The 27,988-nt window shown below is 38.3% G+C and overlaps 1 protein-coding gene and 3 long non-coding RNA genes across 9 annotated transcripts in view; 1 reads left to right on the forward strand and 3 right to left on the reverse strand.

The window, feature by feature from the left end:
• LOC149647312 (lachesin-like) overlaps positions 1 to 27,988 on the forward strand; it is a 56,763-nt gene that overhangs the window by 645 nt on the left and 28,130 nt on the right. The gene's annotated exons all lie outside the window — the stretch shown is intronic.
• LOC149647313 (uncharacterized) lies at positions 3,361 to 18,024 on the reverse strand. 4 transcript variants are annotated; one of them, XR_016371921.1, is made up of 7 exons: positions 17,187 to 18,024; positions 16,972 to 17,089; positions 15,472 to 15,782; positions 15,046 to 15,088; positions 12,400 to 12,651; positions 11,178 to 11,216; positions 3,361 to 5,028 (listed from the first exon to the last, which is right to left on the reverse strand). It is a non-coding gene; the product is annotated as an uncharacterized LOC149647313 (long non-coding RNA). The 4 variants fall into 4 exon arrangements; XR_016371922.1 differs by lacking the exon at positions 3,361 to 5,028 and adding an exon at positions 9,565 to 10,441; XR_016371924.1 differs by lacking the exon at positions 3,361 to 5,028 and adding an exon at positions 9,565 to 10,551.
• Positions 19,265 to 20,519, reverse strand: LOC149647314 (uncharacterized). Of its 2 annotated transcripts, XR_016371806.1 has the most exons (4): positions 20,488 to 20,519; positions 20,173 to 20,428; positions 19,938 to 20,083; positions 19,265 to 19,463 (listed from the first exon to the last, which is right to left on the reverse strand). It is a non-coding gene; the product is annotated as an uncharacterized LOC149647314 (long non-coding RNA). The 2 variants fall into 2 exon arrangements; XR_016371807.1 differs by having other exon boundaries at positions 19,938 to 20,428.
• LOC149647315 (uncharacterized) lies at positions 23,865 to 27,958 on the reverse strand. Its single transcript, XR_016371920.1, has 4 exons — positions 27,267 to 27,958; positions 27,045 to 27,117; positions 24,950 to 26,576; positions 23,865 to 24,869 (listed from the first exon to the last, which is right to left on the reverse strand). It is a non-coding gene; the product is annotated as an uncharacterized LOC149647315 (long non-coding RNA).

Below are 27,988 nucleotides of genomic sequence, written 5' to 3' on the forward strand. Positions count from 1 at the left end.
ATTTTGCCCCAAAAAATAAAATTAAATTGTACTAAAAACAAGTTGGAAAACCAAAATAAAGCTCTCCAAGTCGAGACGCAATTAAGAGGTTTTTCTTAAATAATTAAATAAATATAATTGATATTAATTATTTTAATCGTCATTAATTTACCTTAATTCTATTTAAATCGTTCCGTAAATCCAAAAATTATCACACTTTTGACTTAAAGATGATTTTCGTCGTTATCTGATAACTTAACCTTTAACCTAACCATGGTACCATAAGCTAAATATGCATCCAAAATTTGGGTATTTACACCTTTTATAAAAACTAGGCATCAAAATGAGACATGCAAATTTTACGCCGCAAAAGAAATAATAATTTTAAAGTTTTACACAAACGACAAAATCAAAAAAGCTCTAGACATTGTCTTGAGGTTTAAAAATAAGTGAGCAACTCTTCGGGGGCCAAGACAGAATTTTTTTTTTAGAATTTTAGAATTTCTGTTTCGGGAAACACATCGCGAAAACAAGAGAAAACAAGGAAAAAGGAAAAATCAAAGGAAATTTCCTTCTTTTCTTCTTACTGGTTTATCATAAGTTCATAAGATATGTTCCATCCATAAGTTTGTTCATCTCTGGTTACAAACTGGAGCTTGTAGTTTTGAAGTGAGTGAGGTAGGTCATAGATTCAAGGTAAAGCGAAGAAGGCCTGGTGAGGCGCTGTCAAAGGCTTAGTATAATGCAGACTAAATAGGAAGATGGAAGTCCTGCAAAACTAACTTCAATTCTCGCTTCCGTCGTTCTCGAACTAGGTCGAGCTGTAAGTCTCTAGAAGTGGGGGTTACTGATCCTGGGGACCAGTTTAGTAATTGAAAGTCTGTAGTTAATCTAAGGGTCGACCAGTTATTTTGGACACTAGGGTGTCACTGGTCCTAAGGACTAGTTTCAAAAATATTACTATTTCCCAGACTGCAGGTGAGGCGCTGTCAAAGGCTTAGTAATGCAGACTAAATAGGAAAATTAAACGAGTGATAGTCTGCAATTCTCGCTTGTCGTTCTCGAACTAGCTCCCAGTAAGTTAGTCTCTTAGTAGCATTACGAAGTATAGGTATTGCCAAACTTATGGAACATATCACTTATAAACTTATGGTTTTTTCAGTCATATATTTTTAGAAGGGCAGGATGGGTGGAGCAAGAATTTTTAAGGCAGTTAACTGGAGTCGCTGCTCTTTCCATTCTTTTTTCTTCTATTTTTTCTCCGTAATGATTGAAAAGATAAAGCTTGGGACTGCACCCACCGCAGTCTTCCATTGTCTTGAATTTTTTATTAAAAAATCTGAATTTTGAGCTTTTTTTATTTTCTCTTACCGGATCCAAGGAATTTGCATTCTGCGTTGATACTAATGACCGACCAAGTCCCTCTTCACATATTCATATCGGCGATATAAAACTGAGTCAGGATTTATTCAGGGTTAAGCTATTAATCAATTTAACAAAAATGAATACGATGAAAGTGAACAAACCAGATTCCGAAAAAGAAAGTTAAACTTTTTCTTAATTTTACCATAAGTTTATAAGATATGTTACATAAGTCTGACACTTCTATATACTTCGTAATGCTTAATGAGAGACTTAAAGCTCGAGATATCTAGTTCGAAGGAGAACGACGGAAGCGAGAATTGCAGTTCTACACTCGGTGGTTAATTTTGCAGGACTTCCACCTAGTCCTATTTAGTCTGCATTGCTAAGCCTTTGACTTTGACAGCGCCTGACCAGGTGTCGCTTTACCTCGAATCTATGAATTACCTCATTCACTTCATGATAAGCTCCAGTTTGTAACCCGTTAGAAACTTATGGAACAGATCATATGAACTTATGCTAAAACGAACAGGCTTTTCAGATAAAAACAGATAGCAGTTTTGCACAAGTCAAATAGTTCTTGCACTAGCGCTAAAATTGCACGCTCTGTTATGGTAATTTGATGGTCGTTTGAAATTAAAAAATGGCCTAACATGATATCACAATAACTTAATCCTCACTCTATGAAGGTTTTCGAGAGCAGAGTTCAAAACCAAAGAATCAATTAAGACCTCTCAATAAATGCTGAATGAACTTTATTCGCGGTTAGAGTCTTGAAACTATTGTAATATTAAGACCGGTATTGTAAATACTATAAAACCCTGTATCTCTTGAAAGCATGCACTATTGACTTTAAATGGGGTATTCTCTATTGAGAATGACGCTACATAACGAAATTCCTAATGAGAAATCGAACCAATTCTGAATAGAACGACTCTAAAATGTCGTTTCAGAACGACATACTTTAAATAATTACAAGTTGGGAAAACCAAAATATTACCTCTCCGTGTCAAGAAGATTATATAAACTTAAAGTATCCAATGAAAACGTTATTATGTTTCTGAGTTGGGGTTTCCCATTTTTGTTGTTGTTTTGAAAAATATATCGCAATGCACGGGCCTTGATAGATATAGGAGGCAATGAATGAAATATATCACAATGCACGGGCCTTGATAGATATAAGAGGCAATGAAGGAAATATATCGCATGCACGGGCCTTGGTAGATATAGGAGGCAATGATAATCTCTCTCTTTGCACCAGAGGTTTATCTTTAATATTTAAATAAATATAATTATTTTTAATTATTTTAATCTTCAATAATTAACATTAATAATAGTTAAATCGTTTAAAATAAAGTTATACCTATTATCTTCTCAAACTTTGCTAATATTGACGTTTAAAGTTAAGGGTACCCCTCTTGCCCGCTTTTTTCAAATTTGGGGTATATATACGATTCGTTTCCATTATAATAGTAAGGAAAAAGCGCAATTGCGAAAACCTTTGGTGGCGATCCCACCTTAGGGAGGCTAGACGTTTCTCGTAACCCTAGCTGATCGCCGCGTATATCCTAAAACCAAACGATGATAATGGAGTAGAAGCCAATGATACAGATTGGTGTCTATGTGGAATAGACGGAAGACCAGTGGATGGTGGTGTTAGAAGCCAGTGTAAGTGCAGACTGGTGTCAATGTGGGATTGACAAAGAGCAGAAGATGGTGGTGATTAGAAGCCAGTAAGAACAGACTGGTGTCCGTGTGGGATGGACAAAGACCAGAAGATGGTGGTGTGAGAACTCAAGTAGAGGAGCCATTTCCGTGACTGTGAAAGCAGTTCGGAAATGGCGAACACGTTTGCTCCGATACGCAAACTGCGAACGCGGTCACGTGGGTGTAACAACGGACAGACAGACAGACACACAGACAGACACACACACAGACAGACACACACACAGACACGGCCGTTACAGAACCTCTCCTGGACTACGTCACACGGAGAGGTAAAAATACGAGAGACAGAAATAGGATGACGTGAAACGCCAAGACAAAAGTTTAGTAGCGAAATGTTTAATAATAAATACTGAAACCATTCAGAGCTCTTGAGATTTTGCTCTTAGATAAGCAAACTGATATCATTAGTTTATAAGATATGTTCCATAAGTATGACATTAATTATACTTCGTAATGCTAAAGACTAAAGCAAGTAGTCCACTTAGCCTTGCGAAAGCGTATCTTTACCGTTTTAAGTTCGTAAATCATGCGAAAGAGGGCACCCATTGCCTAATTCCGAAAGCATCGTTTAAAAACGTTATCAGATGGCGTTCTGTTCGTATTTATATACGTGACGTTACGTTAACGATACATCTCGAGCTAGTTCGAGAACGACGGAAGCGAGAATTGAATGGCTACACTCGGTGGTTAATTTTGCAGTTCATCTTCCTATTTAGTCTGCATTACTTTTAGCCTTTGACAACAACGCCTCACCCGACGTCGCTTTACTCTGAATCTATAACCTATACGTCACTTCATGACAAGCTCCAGTTTGTAACCAGTGACAAACTTACGGCCAACATATCTTATGAACTTATGCTGATATTTAAGATTAAATTATGACATTGTATATAAACATAAAATAAGGCACGTATGAAATGCAAAATGTCTTAAGTCATAAACACCTGCGCTGTTTTCAATGATTAGCTTGGACTCGAATGTAATGCATATTGTTTCCAAGTCCTCGAAGTTTAATATATGACAAATCTTTATACGTGAAGTAACGTTTTTTGATTTAATAGAGCTATTTGTTAAACAATTTCTATAAATGGATTTCAATTCAATGTAAATATGATTATAAAGCCTAGAATAGACTAAAAGACGCGATGAAAATAATAATTTTTAAGCCAAAAGTTACTCAAAACTTGACATACACCTATTTCAGTAACATGTTATGGCGATTTCAACTATGAAACGTATCATAAGTTTATAAGATATGTTCCATAAGTATGACGTCACTGCCTAGAGACTTAATGAGAGTTCGAGAACGACAAGCGACAATGGATTGCAATTTGTTAATTTTGCAGGACTTCCGTCTTCCTATTTATTCTGCATTATTAAGCCCTTGACAGCGCCTCACCAGGTGTTGCTTAACAAGAATCTATGACGTTTCACTTCATGACAAGCTCAGTAACCAGTGACAAACTTATGGAACATATCTTATGAACTTATGAACCTATTTACCACTTTGTCTCGAATTTAGGAAGTTCATCAGTAAACCTCACGACACAGTTTTCCGTGGGACGCGAAAAAGTCCCAGACTAAAAGTTTTGGTCAAATTATCCACGATGCCAAACTTAACATTTTCAACATTAAGTACTGCACATTAAATACTGATTTCTTTGGGATTTTTATAATATCCACGGTTTAACTGCAATAAAATGTCACCTTGTTTCTTTAGCCTTACCCCGTCCACTCTCTTTCCTGAAGTCAAGTTATCGATAAAAACGATCAAATGTAATTCAGGGAATCTTTGTATATACATTTTTATTCCCCGAAGACGATGGCACTTCATGAATATTTCATTTATTTTTCAAGATAAAAACGACCGATTGAAGCTTTAAATGTAAAAATGTAAAGGACATCATTGCGTCTTGGTTGAGGTAGACAGGGGTAGAGCACCGTCCTAACTTCCATGACCTAAATTTAAAGGTTTATTTTATTTAAAATAAATAAATTTTATACACGGATGACATAAGAATAAAAACAGTCACAAAATTCAAATCTGACTGCATCTTCATATTTCAATTGATAAAAGAAACTTTGCGATTACTGTAAAGTGCAGGTAACATAACATTATAGTAACCAGGGATAGATTTAATTTTAGAAGTAGGAATGGAGAACGGTTAGCCTTTACTTCAGTCTGACCAGAAGTATGATGAGACTAGAAGTGAAGGGCTCTAGCATTGGTAGTAGATCCTGGCACTACTGAACAAATTTGAGGATTTTATGCCGCTTCCCACGCGCTAAAACTAGAGAGAAAAAAATTGGTCGAGTTCCAAAAACATTTCCTACCCCCTTCCCCTCAACCTAAAGCCGTGAAACACGGACGCGGCTCCTTGAATCTAGTTCGGCCGTCTACCACAGCGAGCGTCTCACGTTTTTGAGGGAAAATTCAGAAACCGCTACTAGAGGGCCAACCGTTGGTGTCTTATCAAGAATATTCACTTTCGCCGAGTGAAGAATTTGGTTAGCTCAGTACTTCTGGTCTCATCTCACTTCTGGTCTGACTCATAGCCCTCCAACACGTAACGAAAACTTTAAATTATCTTATAGGGAGCTAACAGTTCTGACCCTGAAACGTCACACCCTTCTATCTCTTACTGGAGTTTCATACTCCTCTAACGGTTGGAAACACTATTCTACGCGCAAAAATGCCAACCAAAGGGGGGCTGCATGACGTAGACTATCTCTTCCCCCTAGCCAGTTGTTAGCTCCCTATTGGTTGGCGCACTTAAACTACGTTTTGATGACGTTTCTGGCGGAAACGGCGATAAATTCGTAATTCCTTTTCACATCTGTCGCTATGACCCGCCTCTTCTTCCATACTCACCCTCGTCCCGTGGAAGTGGGTCCGGGACTTTAACGCGCGCCCAGATTACTCTGTTCTCCATTCCTACTTCTAAAATTAAATCTATCCCTGATTATACATTAAAAGAACAGCCTTAGGAAAAATAAATAAATTTTCTTTAATTAGTCTTAAAAACAATCAAGGACTACTGCGCCACCCGCCATTGTTTTAGTGGCGTCTGCTAAATCGAACCATGTACCCCAAAAGGATTGGTCGAATTCTCACAGGCTGAGAGAGGTAAGGGTAGTCTGGCCTCGCCTTGATACATTGATAAAATGACTACACAACGATTCTTTTTAGCTTATAAATTATGAATTCCTGTTCTCATTACTAATGAATAATATCAGCTAAAGCGCGATCTTTCAACATTTAAGACCTAAATAATGGACCTCGTTGGCTTGGCGGTGGTTTTTTTTTCCGGCTAAAGTCTTTTCGGTGAGAGTTATCTCTAAAAGCAAAATAATAGTTCATTCCAAACGAGTAATTCGGCCACGAAACACGCTTCTCGCTTTTAATGCGAAACTTCTGGCCTTCCTAATTAGCTACCCTCGCCCAGAACCCGAAAGCGTTCACCTGAAAAGCCGGGAAAGAGAAATCGAGGCACTTCAGACTAAAGAGCTGGGAATATGCCTCAAATTTACGGCCCCACTTTCAGCTTTAAGCACGGTTTTCATGGCCCCGAAATATACAGCAAAATATCGTTTTTACGCCACTAAAATATGCATTTTCACGCAACTAGTCCTAATTAGCGTCTGCTCAATTGTCTGCTTTGTGTACTTTAAACATCCAGCGTGCAATTATGTCGTCTTCTCTAGGCCTTGAGAGGAATTAGCAATATACTATTCTACCATAAGCTCATAAGATATGTTCCATAAGTTTGTCACTGGTTACAAACTGGAGCTTGTCATGTCGTGACGTAGGTCATAGGTTCTCGTAAAGCGACGCCTGGTGAGGCACTGTCAAGGCTTAGTACAGACTAAATAGGAAGATGGAAGTCCTGCAAAATTAACTACCGAGTGTAGACAATTCTCGCTTGTCATTATCGAACTAGCTCTCAGTAAGTCAGTAAGTCTCTAGCATTACGAAGTATAGGAAGTTTCACACTTATGGAACATATCTCATAAACTTATGATTCTACTTACGCATAGATGTGGCATCATTCATGACTTTATCAGACATTTGAATAGGAATACATAGATTTCTTCTACATAAAATCTATAACAAGTCATATAGGCCTACCCATACTAATATCTGAATGAAGGTAAGGGGAATGGCTTAAAACTTTGTTAAACCGCCCGTTCCTCCTTGCTGGCGTTTCATTGGTTGGCTATTCACCCTAGGTTTTGCCGTTCACACAACGCAAAGAAAAACTTGTTTACATTTGGGATCGGCGCGGATAGGTCACTTGACCTCTAGGTTCTAATACATTAGGTGTGACGTCAGAGGTGAAAGTTTCTACATCTCCCCTTTAGTTCAACCAGAAAGGAATAGAAAATGGCAAGTTTATGATTATGATGAAATCTACGTCTTTCTGATTCCAGGCTTATGATTGGCTGCGAAACGTTTTGAAAAATTAGAGCTCCATTCTAGTCGTGCGACAAATACTTCTCGTTTCGGATTGCGGCACGTGTTCGCCTCGATTTTCTTCTCCGTGAAAACCAGTCTTTAGCCTTGCTCATCTTTCATTCACACTATTTTAACCTAAGATTGGATCGATATTTGCCCAGAGAAACTTTTTCAATTGAAAAGTCTGGACTTTCTATGATAGCAAACGTATATACTATGAAGCTAAAGTAAAAACGGAGTTTCGCAGATGTTACGTAGTCCATCAACTAGGCCTTGGGATAATAAAGAAACAGCCGATATGAAATATGTGATCTAGTGAAAACTTTTAAGTATTTGGAGCTTCCTTAGTTTTCCCCACTCATACTTGATCAAAATATATATAATATCAAAAGTGTATAATACTTCTCCTCGAGAGAAGTGTACTGCACAAAGTGGGTTAAGTGTAACGTCATTCTTCCCAACATTCGGAATATTTGTAGCTAGGTTACTAAACCGAATCAGTTCCCTCGTCATTACTCTACTAGCGTTTATTTGGCAAGGCACATGCGTTTGTGGATTTTTGTCCCACGTCAAGACAATCAAGTTTTGTGCCTGGTTGATTGCTGGGGATTTAGTGCCAAACAATTGCAGAATTCATGCGATGCCCATCTCAATTAAGTTTGATGAGCGGGAAAGCAAACAAAAGGGGTGAGCCAGAGAAGAATCACGTTACATAACTAAAGCATTTAGAAGGTACAGAGTGTCATCCTTCTTCCATTATCCCCTTCTGAAGCCAAATTTTGACTATTCATTTCGATTGGGTGATATCATATCACTGTTGGTTGAAAAATGTCATCAGCTTTACTGTATACTCTCTGTGGTGGCGAAGAGAGATAATTAGACAACGGTAGGCCTAACCACGTGTCTATTGAGAAACTGAATGCTACCGGAAGTAGCTCCAAAAATTTTAACCAGAACTGTCTACTCCTCTACGCTGTAATCTCGATTGCCAGAAGTAAGATAACGGATTAAAAGTAAAGAGCTCTAGCATTGGTAATAGATCCTGGCACTAGTGAACAAATTTGAGGATTTTATGCCGCTTCCATCGCGCCTACACTAGAGAGAAAAAAATTGGTCGAGTTCCACAAAAGATTTCTACCCCCCTTCCCCACAACCTAAAGCCGCGGAACACGGACGCGGGGGCTTGAATCTAGTTCGGCCGTCTACCACCACGAGCGTCTCACGTATTGGAGGGAAAATTCAGAAACCGCTACCAGAGGGCCAACCGTTGGTGCGTTATCAAGAATATTCACTTTCGCCAAGTGAAGAATTTGGTTACCTCGATACTTCTAGTCCCTTATCTTACTCATGTTATTACGAGTAAAACCATAAAGGAAACGTTCAAACAACCACCTCGATCATACATTTGGCATTTCGAATAATTTCTATGTGCATCTGACTTGAATTTCGAGGCTTCGTGCAACGTAGACTAGCTTTTTCTACGAAAATACCCAGTAGAAAAACCAGGTCACAAGAAAAAGCTAGGTTTTTTTCATACAGCGAGGGAGAGTTTCTTATCCTTATTAGGAGAAATAGGAAATGTGTTTGGCGTTAATTTTAGAAATATCGTAAGTTCATAAGATATGTTCCATAAGTTTCAGGTTGCTAAGAGGTTGTCATGAAGTGTTTGAAGTAAAGCGACGCCTGGTGAGGCGCCGTCAAAGACTTAGTACAGACAGAAGTAGGATAAGGGACTGGAAGTATTGAGGTAACAAAATTCTTGGCGAAAGTGAATATTCTTGACAACACACCAACGGTTGGCCCTCTAGTGGCGGTTTCTGAATTTTCCCTCCAAAACGTGAGACGCTCGCGGTGGTAGACGGCCGAACTAGATTCAAGCACCCGCGTCCGTGTTCCGCGGCTTTAGGTTGAGGGGAAGGGGGTAGGAAATTATTTTAGAACTCGACCAACCTTGTTTTCTCTCTAGTGTAGGCGCGATGGAAGAGGCATAAAATCCTCAAATTTGTTCACTAGTGCCAGGATCTATTACCAATGCTAGAGCTCTTTACTTCTAGTTTGATTCTACTTCTGATACAGACTAGATAGGAAGATGGACTGCAAAAATTAACCGAGTGGCAATTGTCGCTTGTCGTTCACGAACTCGCTAGAGTTGTAAGTTTCTCTAGCATTACGAAGTATAGGTAGTGTCATACTTATGAAACATATCATTTATAAACTTATGACTTAAGAAATATTAAGTTTAAAGAAAACTGTTTCTGTGTTTTTATACGATTAGTAAATACATAATTTTTTCTGAGAGTATGGGGAACTGAAATAAAAAAAAAATCTAAGGTTTTCATTAATTTCCGCCGAGATAAGTCGAAAAAATGGGTTGGGTTGGATTACTGTAAGGCGATTTAATTAAGGTTTGACCTAAAAAATTATGTTTTTCTTTTTCCAATTTTGTTAAGCTTTTGCTAACTTTCATATTATGCAAGAGATGGAAATATTTCTGTTTAAGTTCTAGAAAATTTATAAACTCTTAAAAAATGAGCGAATTTTGCAGCTAAAAGCAGCATAATTTGCCTTAAATATCATTTGTTTTCAACAATTAAAATTGGATCATGAGTAATTAAAGAAAAAGATCAGGTAACATAACATTGTACCTTAAAAGAACGGTCTTTTTCTAAATCTAAAAGGAGTTAAATATTAAAAATAAAATAAATGGTCTCTTATTACAAAATAATTAGTATATTTAATTATATTTACTTGCCCGTAAAGGGATTGCTTGAATCGGAGCCTCCGAAATGAACTTTGGAGGCTCCGCTTGAATTCTCACAGGCTGAGAGAGGTTAGGGATAAGAGATTCGGTTTAGCAGACGCCACTAAACCAATAGCGGATGGCACAGTAATCCATATGGCCTTATGTTTGAAGCGCTGTACCATTAAAGGTTTAAATGGGTGAATCACCCTAATGAAAGACTATGAACTCCCATCATCCACTATACTCTGTTTGTGGCTCAAGTTTAAGAATTTGCGGTCTTTGCCTTTCGGGTGGAATTTTAAGGCAAAAAACTTTATTTAGAATAGAGTCCGCCAAAAATGGGCGACTTCGTGTCTACACCAAGTCTTCCATTAAAGTTATTTTGAGGGAACGGACACGCATTTGACAATATTTTAACTTTAGAGGAAAAATTCAGGTAACATAAAATTATACCTTAAAAGAACGTCCTTTTTCTAAATATAAAAGGAAACATATTTAAAAAAAATTATCTCTAATTACAAAATAATTAGCTTTGAATTCATCTTAAAAATTATCAAGGATTAATGCGCCATCCGCCATTGGATTAGTGGCGTCTGCTAATTCGAACCTCTTACGCGCGTGATCGAGTGGGCTCTTACCTCTCTCAGCCTGTGAGAATTCAACCAATCCCATAGGGGTAAGTGGTTCGATTTAGCAGACGCCAGTAAACCAATGGCGGAGTCCTTGATTTTAAGACTAATTAAACGCTAATTATTTAGTGGTAAAAATAATTTATTCTTTATTTTAATATTTAATTCTTATTATATTTAGAAAAATCCGATTTTTTAATCATGGTATAGTGTTATGTTACTTTTTCCTTTAATAGACAAACAGAAAATTTGAGTGAATACTAAAATATCCGTAACTCACACGTATACTTGATTTGAAATGGAAAGTACTTGACCCCTCCTGAATGACCACACAAACGACCACAAATGGCGCCAGGAAAGTCCAAAAAAAGAAAAAAAAACTCTTCTTTGAAAACCGACAATGTAATGAAGCTACGCGCATCACCCTCAATTTGCTTTACACGGAAATACGCTATGTTTGTGAAAGCCTTCGCGGTTGGTTCATCCTCATTTTTCACAAGTTGTAATGATTAGAAAAGGAAGACGTTTAATGTACGAATTCTTGCTTTTAACCGAAGGGATAAGGAAAAGCTTTTACATCGTTTCTCCATATAAAGAAGCTCTTACTTTATTTTATTTCATCCAAAGAAAATTAATTAATGAACTATTGAATACTACCATAAGTTTATAAGATATGCTCCATAAGTATGAAAATTCCTATACTTCGTAATGCCACTGAGAGACTTGTAGTTAGAGCTAGTTCAAGAACGACGGAAGCGAGAGTCGGCATTACCAAGCCTTTGACAGCGCCTCACCAGCAGTCTGGGAAATAGTAATATTTTTGAAACTAGTCCTTAGGACCAGTGACCCCCTATTGTCCAAAATAACTGGTCGATCGTTAGATTTACTACAGACTTTCAATTAATAAACTGGTCCCCAGGATCAGTAACTCCCACTTCTTCAGACTTGCAGCTCGACCTAGTTCGAGAACGACGGAAGCGAGAATTGAAGTCCTACACTCGGTGGTGGTTAATTTTGCAGGACTTCCATCTAGGTCCTATTTAGTCTGCATTACGAAGCCTTTGACAGCAGCGTCTAACCAGGCGTATGTCGCTTTACTTCGAATCTATGACCTAACTCATTCATTTCATGACAAGCTCCAGTTTCTAAGTTACCAGTGACAAACTTATGGCCACCATATCTAATGAACTTATGATACTACGAACGATTCCGTTTATCCCAAATTAATGTAATTTATGGTTTTCTACATCTTCCCATTTCTTTCCATTAGCGAGATAAGATTGTTCCCTTTTTTTATAGTTATAAAAAGAGCTTAAATCATTTCTAATTCGATTACACTAATCCAGTAAAGACAAAGAAAAGAGGGAGATTTAAAACAATTGAAGAGTGAAGCTTTTTCCGCATTCTGAGAATGAAACTAATCCCCTTTTAAAATCATAAAACAATTATACATAATTTGCAAAAATATGTACCCGTATCGATTAAATTTTCTTGGTTTTTACCTTTCCTTGTGACGATGACGTTATGGAGAGGTATTACACTGGATGTGTCTGCGTGTGTGTCTGTCTGTCACCGTGTTCGCAATTGGCAAATCGGAGCAAACGTATATGCAATATCCAGACCGAGTTGATGTATGCGGCGATTTGCTACGGTTACGAGAAACGTCTAGCCTCCAAATGGCAGGGCTTCCATCAAAGGTTCACGCAATTGCGAGTTTTCTTTTCATTTATTGTAAATCAATCGCCATATATACCCTAAATTTCCAAAGGTTATTAAAGAGGCTTACATTAGAATTCAAACGTCAACAATAGCTATGTTTAAAATTATTTTAGGGGTAACCATTCTTGAAACGACTTAACTAATATTAAGGTAAATTAATGACGAATATAATAATTAATATCAATTATATTTATTTAACTATTTAAGAAAAAACTCTTAATTGGGTCTCGACTCGGAGAGGTTTATTTTGGTTTCCCAACTTGTTACATTTCCTCTCCATTAGTTCAAACACAAAGGCCTAGAAAATCTCAAGTTAAAGATCCCAAGTATATGAAATCTATGGATTCCTGCATTAATAAATGTGAAATCTATGATCGTAGTAACAAAAAAACGCTGCAAATGGCACAAATTCTATCATTATATTTTCATTGAGCGCTTATTGGTTGAGGATTCGCATCGTAAACATTATACGGGATACTTTATCATTCCTCGTTACCTCACTATTGGTTGTTCTTATTTGCTTTTGATAGCATTAAAGGGACTGTAAAGTTTTGGCGGACCATTGAATTCGTTTGTTTGAAAAATCACCGGACTTCCCTCACAATCATTGACGTCAGCAGCTGATGTAAAACGCGTCAAAGATGAATTATTTAGTGGTTGTAGAGAGGTTCCTCACATCCGCTTAATCTCTCTCGTGATTGGTTGTGAGCCGCCCCATCCGACGTTTCCCCAGCTCCCACTCCAAAAGTCCAAGACCCCCGCTGCATTTGTTTGAACCGTCGACCGTAGCAATAGTGAAGGCGCTGTGAATGGCTCAATTGCATCACTTGCCGGATAAGGCTGAATAACACAAAAGTAGGGAAATGCCTAAACACTATTTTTCCGAAAGGCGAGACTTTCATTTTGCTTATCCGGGGGGTGGCTCTGAAGTAAATAACGATTTAAAATAATTCATTGGTCCGCCGACGACTTTACAGACCCTTGGTTGAGAACTGAAGCTGGAAATTTTAGATTTTATGAAAAGTAATATTTTTTTTCGGTTGCGCTCACTCTCTTGAGAAAGAGAAAACTCAATTTGTTAGATTAAACAGAGAGGAGGGAAGACGGAAGGGGAGACAGAGGGGGAGATTCAAGAGTTTTCGATTTCCAACCTTACATTAACTCTGTTTCTCTCATTGCTTTGGGAAACTCCTTTCTTGGTCCGAAAGTTACTTAAGCCTTATCAAATCAAACCCAAAAACCGCGGAGAATCCCCCCAAACCCAACCCAACCCAACCCAACCCAAGCATCGCAATCTCCTCAAATAAAGAATTTAATCCTCCATCGTGGGCTGCTCCACTTTAATTCCATTAAAAATTCGCTTCTCACGCACGACATCTTAATCAGCTACCAAAAGAAACATCAAAACTGTTTTAACTTTTTAACCACAATTAGAACTAACTTAGCAAATGATTGACTAATTAATCTGTTAAAGTGATAGTAATGTTTAACTTCGATTTTGGTAGTTTTAGTGGAACGTTAGTTACTAGAATCTTTGTTGCTTTACTCGAAAGAGCATATAAAATAATGGATATTGTGTTTGTCCATCTACATCATCATAAGTTTATAAGATATGTTCCTTCCATAAGTATGACACTGCCTATACTTCGTAATGCTAGAGACTTACAGCTCGAGCTAATTCGAGAACGACGGAAGCGAGAATTGCAGACTGCACTCGGTTACTTTTGCAGTCCATCATCCTATTTAGTCTGCATTACTAAGCCCCCTTTGACGGCGCCTCACCAGGCGTCCCATTAAGAGATTCTATGACCTACGTCACTTCATGACAAGCTTTCAGTAACCAGTGACAAACTTATGGAACATATCTTATGAGCTTATGATATAATCAGAAGTGAATAATAAGCAAAGGGGGGGGGCGATTTGGCTACAGGATTCTAACGCAAGTTCGACCAACCTCAAAAATACGCTGAAAATTTGCGCAACTACACAATGCTTTTCATAATGTTTAAAAATATACTAGCATGGGTTAGACCCATCCATAAAGATGACGACAGACTGGACAAAATGGTGATAAAAATTTGAAACATTCACTAGTAAGCTCTTTCAAATATAAAGAGTAAACGGTTTCTAGAAATTGTAGTTTATACGTCAAAATTTAACATGTAATAATTTAATTTTCCATTTTGGAAATTTAAATATTTAAAAAATGTAAATTTTAGTCTGCTCGTGGAAAATAAAAGCACTAAAATAAATAGTTTTCCTTAGACAGGTAAATAGGTCACCTTTTGGTTTAACCTTTGAAACGAACCTTTGAACGAAAGAATTGATGATAAAGGTCTGAATTTCCTCTGAACTCAAAATAAAGAATTCAGTAAACACCGTGTAAAAATCGATTGTAAATAAATAGAATAGCCTGTCTATGAGCTTACCCTCAATTGAATTTGGCCAACGTGCGCGGAATAGCTAGTAGTTCTAAAGAACAACAACAAATAAGTAAATTTACGGCGACTAAGCACAAAGAGAAAAGGTGAATACCAGAGATAGATTTAATTTCAGAAGTAGGAATGGAGAACGGTTAGTATTTACTTCTGTCCGACTCGTGGCCACGTATAGAGCCGCTCCCTCCAACACGTAACGAAAAGTTTTAATGATCTTATTGGCTGCTCACTTAAACAGCTACGTTTTGATGACGTTGCTGACGGGGACGGCGGCGAAAAATACGTAATTCCTTTTCACCTCTGTCGCTATGAACCACCAGTCTTCTTTCATACGGGACTTTGATGCGCGCCCAGATTACTCTGTTCTCCATTCCTACTTCTAAAATTAAATCTATCCCTGATTATACCTTTCACTACCTCTCGCTAGCTTTAAACAGCGCTATGATTTAAGGGTGACACTTTTGTTTTAAAATCCTAATCTCCCATTGCTCGTGTTGTTGTTTTTGTATCGCCAAAGTGCACCCAGTTCCCTATCTTCTATCAAGGTTAAAGCAAATAAAAGAGAACCAAAATGTGAGGGTGTCTTCCCCATGGTATATCCTACGGTGCCATCTTAATCCGTTGGCTCAAGTCTCAAATCTCTTTTCCGGCCCAACTGATCATGTAATCCTCATCCTGCCACTTTGGAGGCTATTAAATCCTTTTCGTTCGTGATCACCCAATCTGATCTAGAAACGCTTAGTTTATAAGATATGTTCCATAAGCATGACACTACCTATACTTCGTAATGCTAGAGACTTGCTAAGAGCTAGTTCGAGAACGACGGAAGCGAGAATAGGTGGTAAATTTTGCAGGACTTTCATCTAGGTCCTACTTAGTTTGTACAGAGCCTTTTACACCGCCTTACCAGGCATTGCTTTACGAGAATCTATGACCTACGTGGCTTCATGACAAGATCTCAGTAACAACTTATGGAACATATCTTATGGACTTTTGATAAATCAACTGAGTCATACGTAGTTACAAATAAGAATTCTTGGAAATTTTAAGAGACTACTATTCTGTTTCACATATTTATAGTTTGCAAGCATAAATTTAAGATAAGGTGAGATACAGTTCCTTAAAGGTCAGAGTACCTAGGAGCATGAATAGGAAGGAGACGCCGACTAACGTTAAGAAATAGGACCGTTTTCTCTCGTTTTGCGGGTCTCAGACGAGGAGAGTGACTGAGCTTTAACGCGCAGGCGCGTGATCTCGCCAGATCTCGCGACTCTGTAGTCTGCTTAACCTCGAATTTGTTTCACTAAGCCTTATCGGACTGGGGATTTTTTTAGCGATAGATCTATCGCGTGGCTGAGTAAGTTTTCATCATTACACTAAACATACACAAACTATATTAATACATTATACCTTGCCCTATTTAAAGATATAGTTTAGTCGATAACCCCATAATTTGCCAAAGGTACTAATCCGCCGTTAAAATAACACGAACATACATAATGTCGTTTAGAAATATTCTCGGGAGTTAAATCCGTCCTTCCAGTGGCAACTATCCATTTCTCACAAAGATCTAACTTAGTTTTAGGTTTTGGAAAAGGATGGAATATGACATTGGTCATTTCCAATCGATCCTTAAATTTAGTACTGTTTTGGCAATTTAAATATGAACATTTCTTCACGTACAACATAATAATTTGCAGAACTAACCTTAAAAGCCAGCTGGTTGCTAAGCCTAGGCTACTTTTGGAGAGTCCTCTGTCTAGACTACAAACTCGGTCGAGTTCCGCATTTGCGCCGTAGAGATCTTACTAGCTCACCTCTCATTTTTTCCCCTCACCCCCAAGGACTTGAATTTGGAAACCCCCCCAGCATACTGTTTTCCTCTCCTTCCTATTCATGCTCCTAGAGAGTACTTACTATTTGAACACAGTAGATGGCAACGGGTTAAAGTAAACGGATTTTTGTCTTTCCTTGGTGGTTTCGAGCAGCAGATCCAACAAAGTTCAAGTCTATTTCACTGATCCTCTGAATCTTGCTGAAATAGATAAAATGATCCTATTTAGTCTGCATTACTAAGCCTTTGACAGCGCCTCACCAGGCGTTCTTCGCTTTACCTCGAATCTATGACCTACCTCATTCACTTCATGACAAGCTCCAGTTTGTAACCAGCGACAAACTTATGGAATATATCTTATGATAAAATTTAATCGGAGGCAATGCATGAATTGATATTAATTTTTTTATTATTATTGTTATTTTAGTAAATGTTCAATAAAACCAGGAGTTTTGACCAGGGATTTTTTATCAAAATCATCCCGCAAGCGTTCTTGTTGCCAGACTGGTTGTCAGGGTAATCTCATATCCGAAATATGAAATCTTTTATGATGCGGGCGGTTTTCGTGAGCGGGAAATTCAGTTTTCCCCATCTTATCTCAGTATCACCATAAGTTTATAAGATATGTTACATAAGTATGACACTTCTTATATTTAGTAATGCTAGAGACAGCTCGAGACAGTCGAGAATTGCAGAAAACACGCGGTGGTTAATTTTGCAGACTTCCATCTTCCTATTTATTCTGCGTTACTAAGCCTTTGACAGCAGCGCCTCATCAGGCGTATGTCGCTTTACCTCGAATCTATGACCTACCTCATTCACTTCATGACAAGCTCCAGCTGCAGTAACCAGTGTCAAACTTATGGAACACAACGTATCTTATAAACTTATGATAACATCATAGGAAGGTTTTGAGAATGCTCTAGGGAAATTGGCTTGATAGTCTCGGCCGGGATGTCTTAATTCCCCCAACTACATCCATCAGTGTAGATTATACAAGCGATGCGCGGAAGGAGAGCACGACCGTTTAAGCATAAAGAGCCACCAACCGTCGTTAGGTGCGTCGCGTCGAGTTAAAGTGAAAACGATGGATGCAAAGTGTAAGAAAGATATTATTAGCGCTTTTAAATTTTTGAAACTGCAATCTTAGAGGAGATAGCAGTACGGAGTAGAAACGTTCGTGAGTCATGCACGACCAAGTGTATCTTGAGCATAAGTCGTGCAGCCTAATGTCATTACTGGAAATTGTTGTACCGTTTTTGTGAGAAATATCTTATATTTTTAAGTGGAGACCATACAACCCTCGTACGACCATAATCTAATCTAAGCTTTGTCGATCAAGGGATGTCTAGACTAAACCCGTGGTTTGATTATGGGCTGATCCCGTTTACAATGCATATAGGGGTGATGACTAGCCCCTATGCCATGTACAGCTAACCAACAGCGTCCTATACTAAATAACTATTACCGTTAACCTCTGCAAGTTTTGATGGAAAGGAGAAACCAACCTGGTTAGACCGAGGAAGAAAACTCCTTTAACAAAACATCGTACCAAAATACCAAGGGTTAATGTGGGTAACTGGTCAGTATCTTGTTTAGCATGATTATTTATCATAAACCCTCTTGTAAAAATATCATTGCTATGGAACGTTTTTCAACTCGCAGAGCATGCGCAGAGAGGCGGGAAATCTCGGGAAGAGCAAAATTTGTAATAAGATGACGTTAATGTTTTTACAAAATAGCGCCTCTCGTGTCACAATGCATCGACTTAAAAAGTTGAAAGGTTCCTTTTTTAGAGAGGGGAAACAGATCTCGATTCGAACAATTTTGGATTCATTGTTGGATCCCTGACAAGTCTTTAACATCACAGACTGCGCTCTTGTACGCTAACACCATAAAACTTGGGATTGGCTAGACATTCACGTCGTAGGCATACTTTTACACATTTCATACCCTTCTGCTGAGTAAAGGTACAAAACGTTTTAAATTGAAAGCTAAATTGAAATTGTCCATAGTTCTAAACAAGTTGGTTACTCGGTTTAAAGTCGCACTCTACATTGTTGGATATTTCCTTGTTTTAGGGAGCAATGTTTGGGGATCCATATCTTCGTAACCAAGTGTTTTGCACCCGTTTTCTTTGATACATTCCACTAAATTGGGCCCAATAAATACGCTCCTTTTCAAAAACACCCTGTATAATATGGGTGAAAACCTTATGAAATTTAACATTACTTATGTAGACATGTAAAAACGTTCTAAAAACACAATTGTTTACTCATTTTTTGAACTTAAGTTTACAAATAAGGAATTCAATTGTAGTCCAATATTACGTTTTCCAAAATGAAGTAATTTTATTTAGTTATATTCTTCCGCACATTCTTCGGGGTTTTTATTTATTAATCAAGACTTCTTCTGGCGAGGTTGGCATTTCTGCGTCCTCCTCCTCTTTCTCGGCAAGCGCAAGTCCTTTCTTGCGTGCAGTACAGCTCCAGGTTAGGGTCTTCGGCATAATCTTCAGTTGAATAGCAATAGTACCGATGATTGCATTCCGCGTCCGTTTGACACGGTCGGTTACCTATGTTTTTGAAAACACACAAACATATACACTTTTCAACATTTCAAAACGTTAACAAATTAATATTTTGTCTTCCTTAATACGTGATCAAAAACGAATTCTTTTTACTACTGTATTTTATTCGGAATTAAAAATATTTTGCCTCTATTAATACCCGATATGTATTTTACTACCCGAAAAAGCACTTGACAATTGTTTCTTTTGTTACACCTAATTATTCGACTACCCGTAAATATTCCGGGTACTGTGTATCAGACCCGATAACAGATAAGAGAATTTTTCTTGTACCCCTCAAAATTCGGGTACCTGACCTGATACCCGACAGAGAACGTACCCGTTCCTACCCGAAACCCAAACATAACTACCCGCACTGCAATAAAATTTAAAAAAAAAATTTGCAAGCATTTAGTCGCAACTTTAGAGATACGTATTGTAATAGTTCCCTACAAAAAATGGAAGAAAGTACATATTTACGTGATAGAACTTGAGTGACGCATCCCAAGACGGTCAGAGCCATAATGGAGATCAGGATTTTGTTTTGCATCGTGGATTTGGGTTAGAACTAACGCAAGTTTAACACTGATTTTTCAAAGTACGCCGCTCCGGTTTTTATACTGTTGCTGTTCAGAGACACGAGAGTTAATTTACGTTTTGGAGAACCCATTAATTTCCCAAGATATTTAAATAGTTGAGTTAGTTGTTTAAATACCTCAGGTGTTCTCGCGTTTAAAGTTTGTTTGGTTTTGGACAAACTTCATTAATAACGGTCGGTGTTTATAAAAAGAATGGTTTTGTTTAATAGCGTCGAGTTTATGGTTCACAGCGTTATCAGAAGCCCATTAAATAGACCATTTTGATGTAACTAACAGCAAAATTTTGATATAACATTGAAGAACAAGTTTGGAAAGCCAAAATAAACCTCTCCGAGTCGAGACTAGGGCTATCTACCCAGTTAAGTTGTTTTCCTTAAATAATTAAATTAAATTGATATTAATTATTTTGATCTTCACTAATTTACCTTAACTCTAGTTAAGTCGTTTCAAGAAACGCCATTCCTAAAATAATTTTAAACAGAGCTACTGTTGACGTTTGAATTCCAGCGTATGCCTCTTCAACAATTTTTGGAAATTTAGGGTATTTAAGGCGATTGATTTACAACCCGAACGACTATAGTTGAGTGGAAGCACATATTGCTTTCTGTGAACTGCGAACGTGGTCCGGATATAGTGTATACGCGCCAATGCAGTGGGTGACAGACAGACAAGTCCAGTGTAATACCTCTTCATGACGTCATCGTCACTTGGAAAGGTAAAAATATCAGTTCATATGAAACCTGCGTGCTAACTGAACTTACAGTATATGAATTAAAGATGGACGAATATTTTTGTATGCAGCACGTTAGCATTTATTTGAAACATCGAAAAGTAACGCTTAATTCCATTGGAGGCTAAAGGCTAAATCACATAATATAGAATATAATCGTATTCTTTTAAACGTCAGCATAATAACGCGTATGCAGGGGGGACTACCGTTATAAATTGGAGCTAATCTGTCCTATTGAGTCATTCCACGGCCGTCACGTAAACATCACTAATCTATACGGTCTCCCGTTTTCAGTCAGTATAAATATTTGACGAGATGGTTGTATCTACCTTAAACTATGAGACTAAAGGCCCGCATTCACGTCATAAAATATTTCCGTTCCCTCAAGTACAATACACACAATTCAAATAATTATTGCAGAACATTTGGATCGTCTAAACGGGGCTTAAGTGGAATACGATCAAAGCACGTATAGATGGAGCCATTAGAGTTGAGTAACATTGGTAAACATTTCTAAAGGGACAATAGGGAAACTAGCCCAGCATGGACTATAGCGGGCATTGCAAAGTAAAGTGATTTGGGCTGAGCCTTGATTATCACACTGGCAGACGGTCAAGACGTTTTTGGTACCACGGATCTTATAAGGGTTAGCAAAAGTTTATAAGTGATATGTTCCATATACTTATACTTCGAAATGCTAGAGACTTACAGCTCGAGCTAGTTCGAGAACGACAGGCGAGAATTGAAGTACTACACTCGGTGGTTAATTTTGCAGGACTTCCATCTTCCTATTTAGTCTGCATTACTAAGCCTTTGACAGCGTCTCACCAGGCGTGGCTTTACCCTGAATCTATGACCTACGTCGCTTCATGACAAGCTCCAGTTTCTAAGTTACCAGTGACAAACCTATGGAACATATCTTAAGAATTTTTGGGTGATAGGTCAACTGGGATATTTGTCTATGCAAAAACCACGGCAAGAACAAAGAGAAGTTACTATTTAAGTAATCGAATATCATTCTAAGGAAATAGGTTGTCAAGGTAAGGAGGGGAAAGCAGCTGCCTGGACATTTCTCGTTTTCAAACTTTTACTTTCAGTTTCTGGACTCGCTTGAACCAAATCTCACAATGCCTTGCCAAAGTGTTAGCTCAACTCCCCACAAATGGGTAAAATTGCAAACCCATTTTCTCGACTAAACCATCTCTTTTAGTATTCCATAATTATAGGCGTAAGCGGAAAGGTATTCATTATAAAGGATCTATTCTCCCATCAGTGAATTTACTCGTCTTTCCTCCGTGGTTTAGCTCCGAAGTGACCGATAAATCCGACACAAATATGTCAAATTGGAAATAAATCACTAAAGCTCGATTTCCACTATTCAACCCATTAGGACGAGAAAAATCCAAGGTTGCTTTTGTTTTAGTCTTTGGGCATCAGTGAGTGGAGCCACCACTCGGTGGAAATATTTTTTAACACATTTTTATCGTCACGTGTAAATATAAGTTCTTGTGGTATCTTAATATTATGCCCAACCAAAAACTGGGGTACAATGGGTAAATTTGATACCTGGAAAGGGCTATCGAAGCACTGTAGAGTGAGCTACCGGGGATAAATGAGGTAAGATGAATGACCTGCGGCACTGTAACTTTCCCAGTGTACCTTGCGCACGCCCCTACCCTTCGCTGCAGGCGATTGTTAAGTGCTGCCGCGTAGTGCCATTGCATTTGTTTGAGAACTAGCTTCCAATTTTAAGACAAAGGAGACATCCATCACGATTTTTTATTGTACGACCATACCTAAACGCCCATGAGGATGCTGGGAAGACTTCAGTGTCGTTACGTAGGTGCGGGTACAGAGGCACCGTTATAGGTCTGGGTTGTACGACTCCATCCCTCTCTCCTTCAAGGTGCTACCCCAGAATCGAAACTATCCTCCTAGAAGATTAGTGAAAAGGCAAAAACCCTGATTTAGAACAGATAAACGAGATTCGTCACGTCGACGCAAAATTTTCCGTCATGTTTTGGCAGAGTGAGAATTGAGCTTAACAACTCTCTCAATTCAAGGCATAATGGAAGATCCGTATCCCTCCCTCCATGTCCTGGTGTAGAGCCTTCGTAGTTAAAGATGCATTGTTAAGCGTAATTACTTACAATGATTTAATAAATCGTGAATGCAATCTATAGACAAAAGTAACTCCCGAACGATTGAAAGATTAAAGTAGCCGCGGCTGAGCAGGAGCGAATTTACAGTTCATTTAATTAAACATACAAATTAAACCTTAATTTATTAGATGTCAGATATAAGAATGCCTTGACAGGGCGGCGAGAAGTTCGGTGACCTAAACCTTAGTGTCATATGAAACGATTACGTTAATGCAAATAAACATAACAGAAGGTAAGGTAGAAAGGCAAGCACAAGCGATAGGTGTTTGGAAAACCAAGCCATTATAGCAGTGGTGCATCTGTAGTGAAAATCATGGCAACCGCCGAGCTGGGAGTTAGAGGTTTCGGGTATCAACTTCCGTGAGAGTTATAAGCTTTTAGGTTCACCATAAATTCATAAGATATGTTGGCCATATGTTTGTCACTGGTTACAAACTGGAGCTTGTCGTGAAACGAGGGGAGGTAGGTCATAGATTCGAGGTAAAGCGACGCCTGGTGAGGAGCTGTCAAAGGCTTAGTACAGACTAAACAGGAAGATGGAAGCCCTGCAAAACTAACCGCCGAGTGTAGGACTTCAATTCTCGCTTGTCGTTCTCGAACTAGCTCGAGCTGTAAGTCGAAGCTCAGCATTACGAAATACTGGTAGAGTCATACTTATGGAAAGAATATATATGATAAACTTATGGTTTTACGAAGCTGAAGCCTCGCGCCTCGGATAGTCCTCTCCATCTTTGGAATCATCCATATTGACTGATCGATTTTTTTTTCTTCCGGAAGACGGCTTTTACGCTGACTTCCTTCGTGTTTTTCCTCGCCGGCTCTGTACGTTTATTTCCTTTTATTTCGGAAGTGCTCTGAAAGGTGCCACTTCCGAGCGATTAATGCTTTCCCTTGTAAATAAATATAGGGCAAAATCTCAGATTTAAAACTTTACTTATTTTAATGGTTATACAAATTTGTAATCTTGTAACTAGGTAGATAATTTAAAACGACACCACGCATGGATACGTTAACTAAGTAGTAAATCCACTTTTCTGATTCCCTCAACTTCACCATCGTATCACCGAGAAGAAAGCGTTATATTGACACGTAAAGTACAAACCCGTGCAAAAGCGTAAATAAAATACAAGGTGAAAACCATCGCTAACCACCAGTCTCAAATCAATACATCACTTAATGCTTATATTGAAGAAATTGTTTTAACCAATTTACAGGAGCTTTTGGGGTACTTAAACCCATAGATATATATAAACCATAAGTTTATAACTTAAGTTCCATAAGCATGACACTAGGCCTATATATGCTATATATCGTAATGCTAGAGACAGCTCGAGCTAGTTCGAGAACGACAAGCGAGAATTGAAGTCCTACACTCGGTGGTTAATTTTGCTGTCCATCTCAGAGCTGGGCATTTCCGAGAAATTTCCTGGGTTTCACCAAGCTTGGCTTTACAAATTTTATCCCCTTTTTTCTATCAAATGTTGACCTCTGGTCCATCTAGTACTATTTAGTCTGTATTAAGCCTTTGGCAGCGCCTCACCAGGGGTCGCTTTACTTCGAATCTATGACCTACCTCACTGACTTCATGACAAGCTCCAGTTTGTAACCAGTGACAAACTTATGGCCAACATATCTTTGATAAATTTAATATTTTTTGCATATCCACGCTTCCATCTTGTTTAAAATAAAGCGAATGAAACTTTATTTTCGAAAAGACAGGACTTGAAAGAAATCAGTATACGGTACAAGAATGTTTTATACCAATTCGTCGTCGCGTTAAAAGCAATTTATTTTTATAGCGACAAATATATTCCTATAAAAATTTTGTTACTAGAGAGGAATGAGTGCTTAAGGCGTAAATGACATCGCTTTTTTCACCGCTTCAATCTTTTCTTCTTTTTTTCAGTCTTTCCCGTTGAGCCTATAATAGAACCATAAGTAAATCATACGCTCTAAGTTCACAAATTTCGAATTTCGGTTTTGCATCTTTGTCTGACTTACAGCGTCGTTAGAACGTTTAGAGGATCCGAAGTGAGAAAATTAAACAATGGTTTTCGAGTACCATCAAACACAGATTTACTGGAATGAAGGTATGACGCGTGGTTCTTTTAGAGCAGCGCCTCTCTAGCGCTACGCAGCGACCAATATTGAAACTTTTTCGCCTCAAACCATAGCCATAATATAAGGCTTATGAGTCGAATTAAGTTTCGAGACTCTCCCGCTAGGGACGCTGCTGTCAGACGATGCCATTAGAAAAACAGGGGTTTTAGCTTATTTTTCCAGTCCATCTGCTTTTAATGGTCTTACGTTCCACGAAACACACGTGGGTATTTAGAAGAGTTGAGCTATAGCCTAAACCTTGAGTACTCACTCGGTCGCCTTTAAATAGGTCTACACATAAATTCATAATTAAAAGGATTTAAAATCTTTTCTCGAATAGAATACAATAGACAGTTTTTGATGAATTCACGTCCTGTGTTTTGAGACAATCGCCGGACTGTGTCACTAAACAAATATAGTAATGGTGGGGTGTATAAGATGCTACGGGTTGACGAGAGCGCGAAAAGGCCCAAAACCCGTGCCTACCCCTTCTCGAGCTGCTGATTGTTGATCAAGGTAGATAGTTTTGCAATATTAAGACTGTCGAATTCCGGTGTCAATAAAAAAAAACACCATATGGCCATAGGAAGCCAATAAATACAGGTACTTACAGGCTGTGATTCACTTATGATAAAACCTATAGCGTTAGAATATACGTCTTGCTTGTAAAATAGGTTACTGTTTGCAAAGGCTAGTTTGCTGAATAGAATATATTTCCCTATTAAACCGCTCATACAAAAGAATATCGCCTTTTTCCTCGTCATCAGGGGAAGGAGACGTCGCTGCTTCGTTTATCGGAAGTCATCCGTGATGCATCGTCATATCTTAGCCCCTGACATATCTGACGCCACGATACCGGCGAAGAAAGAAATAAAGTGTAACAGACGTAGATGCCATGGAGTTACTTCAAATTGTGCACTGGTACATCACAGTTTTAGTGACCAAAATGTTGCTTCACTGTCGTGCTCGACTAGTCGCGTGAGATGATTGGCCTGTAGCGATAGGCTTTTAAAGCCTATTAAGCCTGGGGTTGTAACGTGTCTCCGTTCCAACTCAGCACTAACCACAGAAATATGCCGTGTCTAACACCATGGATATGGGTAAACGCTAACGTATTGTGGATTGCCAGCGTCTTAACTTCCACAAGGCATTTTGCACAAGCAATGCAGAAATATGACTTGTTAACTCCCAACTTTGTGAGTGAGAAGGAAGATCATATTTTTTTTCTCTGCAAATGGGCAAAATTGTACCATGCCACCAACTGTCGTAAAACGTTATTCAAAGAGGTAGACCTATACGCCCAAATACGACTTAAAGAAAGGGGTTGGGCTACCCTCGTTATTGGGACGTACGAGGGAGTTGATACATTGCTATCTCCGCGCAGTCTAATGATACAAAAGACTACTGCGCAGGTGCCAAAAGCGAGATGGAAGGCAAAGTTTCATCCCAGTGTCTTTCCCTCTTGGTTACATCCATACCTTGGAGTGACGTATCGCAGTCCCTCTTGCTTTGCAGAAAAGCACCATATCTTTAAATGGAAATAGTTTTACCGATTTAAGTTTAAAAATACATACTGTTTAAGTTTTTTGAAAACTTGGTTTTGCGTTTAACTAAAAGGATTATAGCAAAAACACTTATGTATGTCAAATTTCTTTAATTTCTCAACTAGCTCTTGTAAATCCCGCGTAAATTACCCATTCAGACGCGTAAGTAGAAACAACTAGACATTTTGTCTACTGTTCTCCTTGATTTTTAGGGCAATTAAATATATTCAATTGTTTGTAGGTTGGGCTGTCGTCTGTCGACTTGAACCTGCCCCATTATAAAAAAATATTTTATATCCAAGCCCCCATTTATTTGTTTTTTCCCTGTTATGCAAGGTCTATTCCAAGAAGGGATTTCCTTAAAAACCTCAGATATATTTATCCTTCTTTATGTTAAAGGGTTGAAAGCTCAGTATATTTATGCTTTAGTTTTGTGAAAAGAAAAAAAAAACCTAAAACCAAGTAGAACCAAACAAGATGGTGAAGCATGGCCTTATTAATGCAGCATCGTTCTCACTTCTCTTTCTAAAATAATATAGCAACAAATTATGGCAATTAGATGTTACAATAAAGACTAATTTACGAAGAAATACTCATGGTAAACAATAAAACTTTATTAGATTGTTTAACATGAGTATTTCTTCGTAAATTAGTCTTTATTATAATATTTTTACCATGGCAAAAGATAAGTTTAATAATTAGATGTTAGTTCATATCTTGCGCTAGAACTTTTCGAGGAAAGATAGTACTACGGAATAACTGCGCTTATAACCAAGCTAGTTAAGAACTAAGTTCAAGAAGAAAATAAGAGTGGAGTGGTATCTTAAGCCTGATATACTAGAACTGACTATATTCACTTGAACCGAGGAGACAATAATGGCTAGGGTAACAACTCATGAAGACGGACAAATCACTAACCCAAACTTAACTGATAGCAGAAGTAAGATAAGGGACTAGAAGTTAAGTGCTCTAGCATTGGTAATAGATCCTGGCACTAGTGAACAAATTTGAGGATTTTATTCGCCACTTCCATCGCGCCTCCACTAGAGAGAAATAAATATCCTACCCCCTTCCCCTCAATCTAAAGCCGCGGAGCACGGACGCGGGTGCTTGAATCTAGTTCGGCCGTCTACCGCCGCGAGCGTCTCACGTTTTGGAGGAAAAATTGAGAAACGGCTACCAGAGGGCCAACCGTTGGTGTGTTATCAAGAATATTCACTTTTTCCAAGTGAAGAATTTGGTTACCTCGATACTTCTAGTCAATTATCTCACTTCTGCTGATAGCCATAAATAAACTGAATCCGTGACCATTATAACACGGGTAACCTTATCTACTAGTGATATTTACAAACATAAGAACTCCTACAATGACAAAAATAAATAGATAATTCACAAT

Source organism: Phalangium opilio, unplaced genomic scaffold (genome assembly GCF_054372755.1).
Source record: "Phalangium opilio isolate 3A_F unplaced genomic scaffold, DU_Popi_V2 ptg000089l_1, whole genome shotgun sequence".
In the NCBI taxonomy this organism is placed as follows: domain Eukaryota; kingdom Metazoa; phylum Arthropoda; class Arachnida; order Opiliones; family Phalangiidae; genus Phalangium; species Phalangium opilio.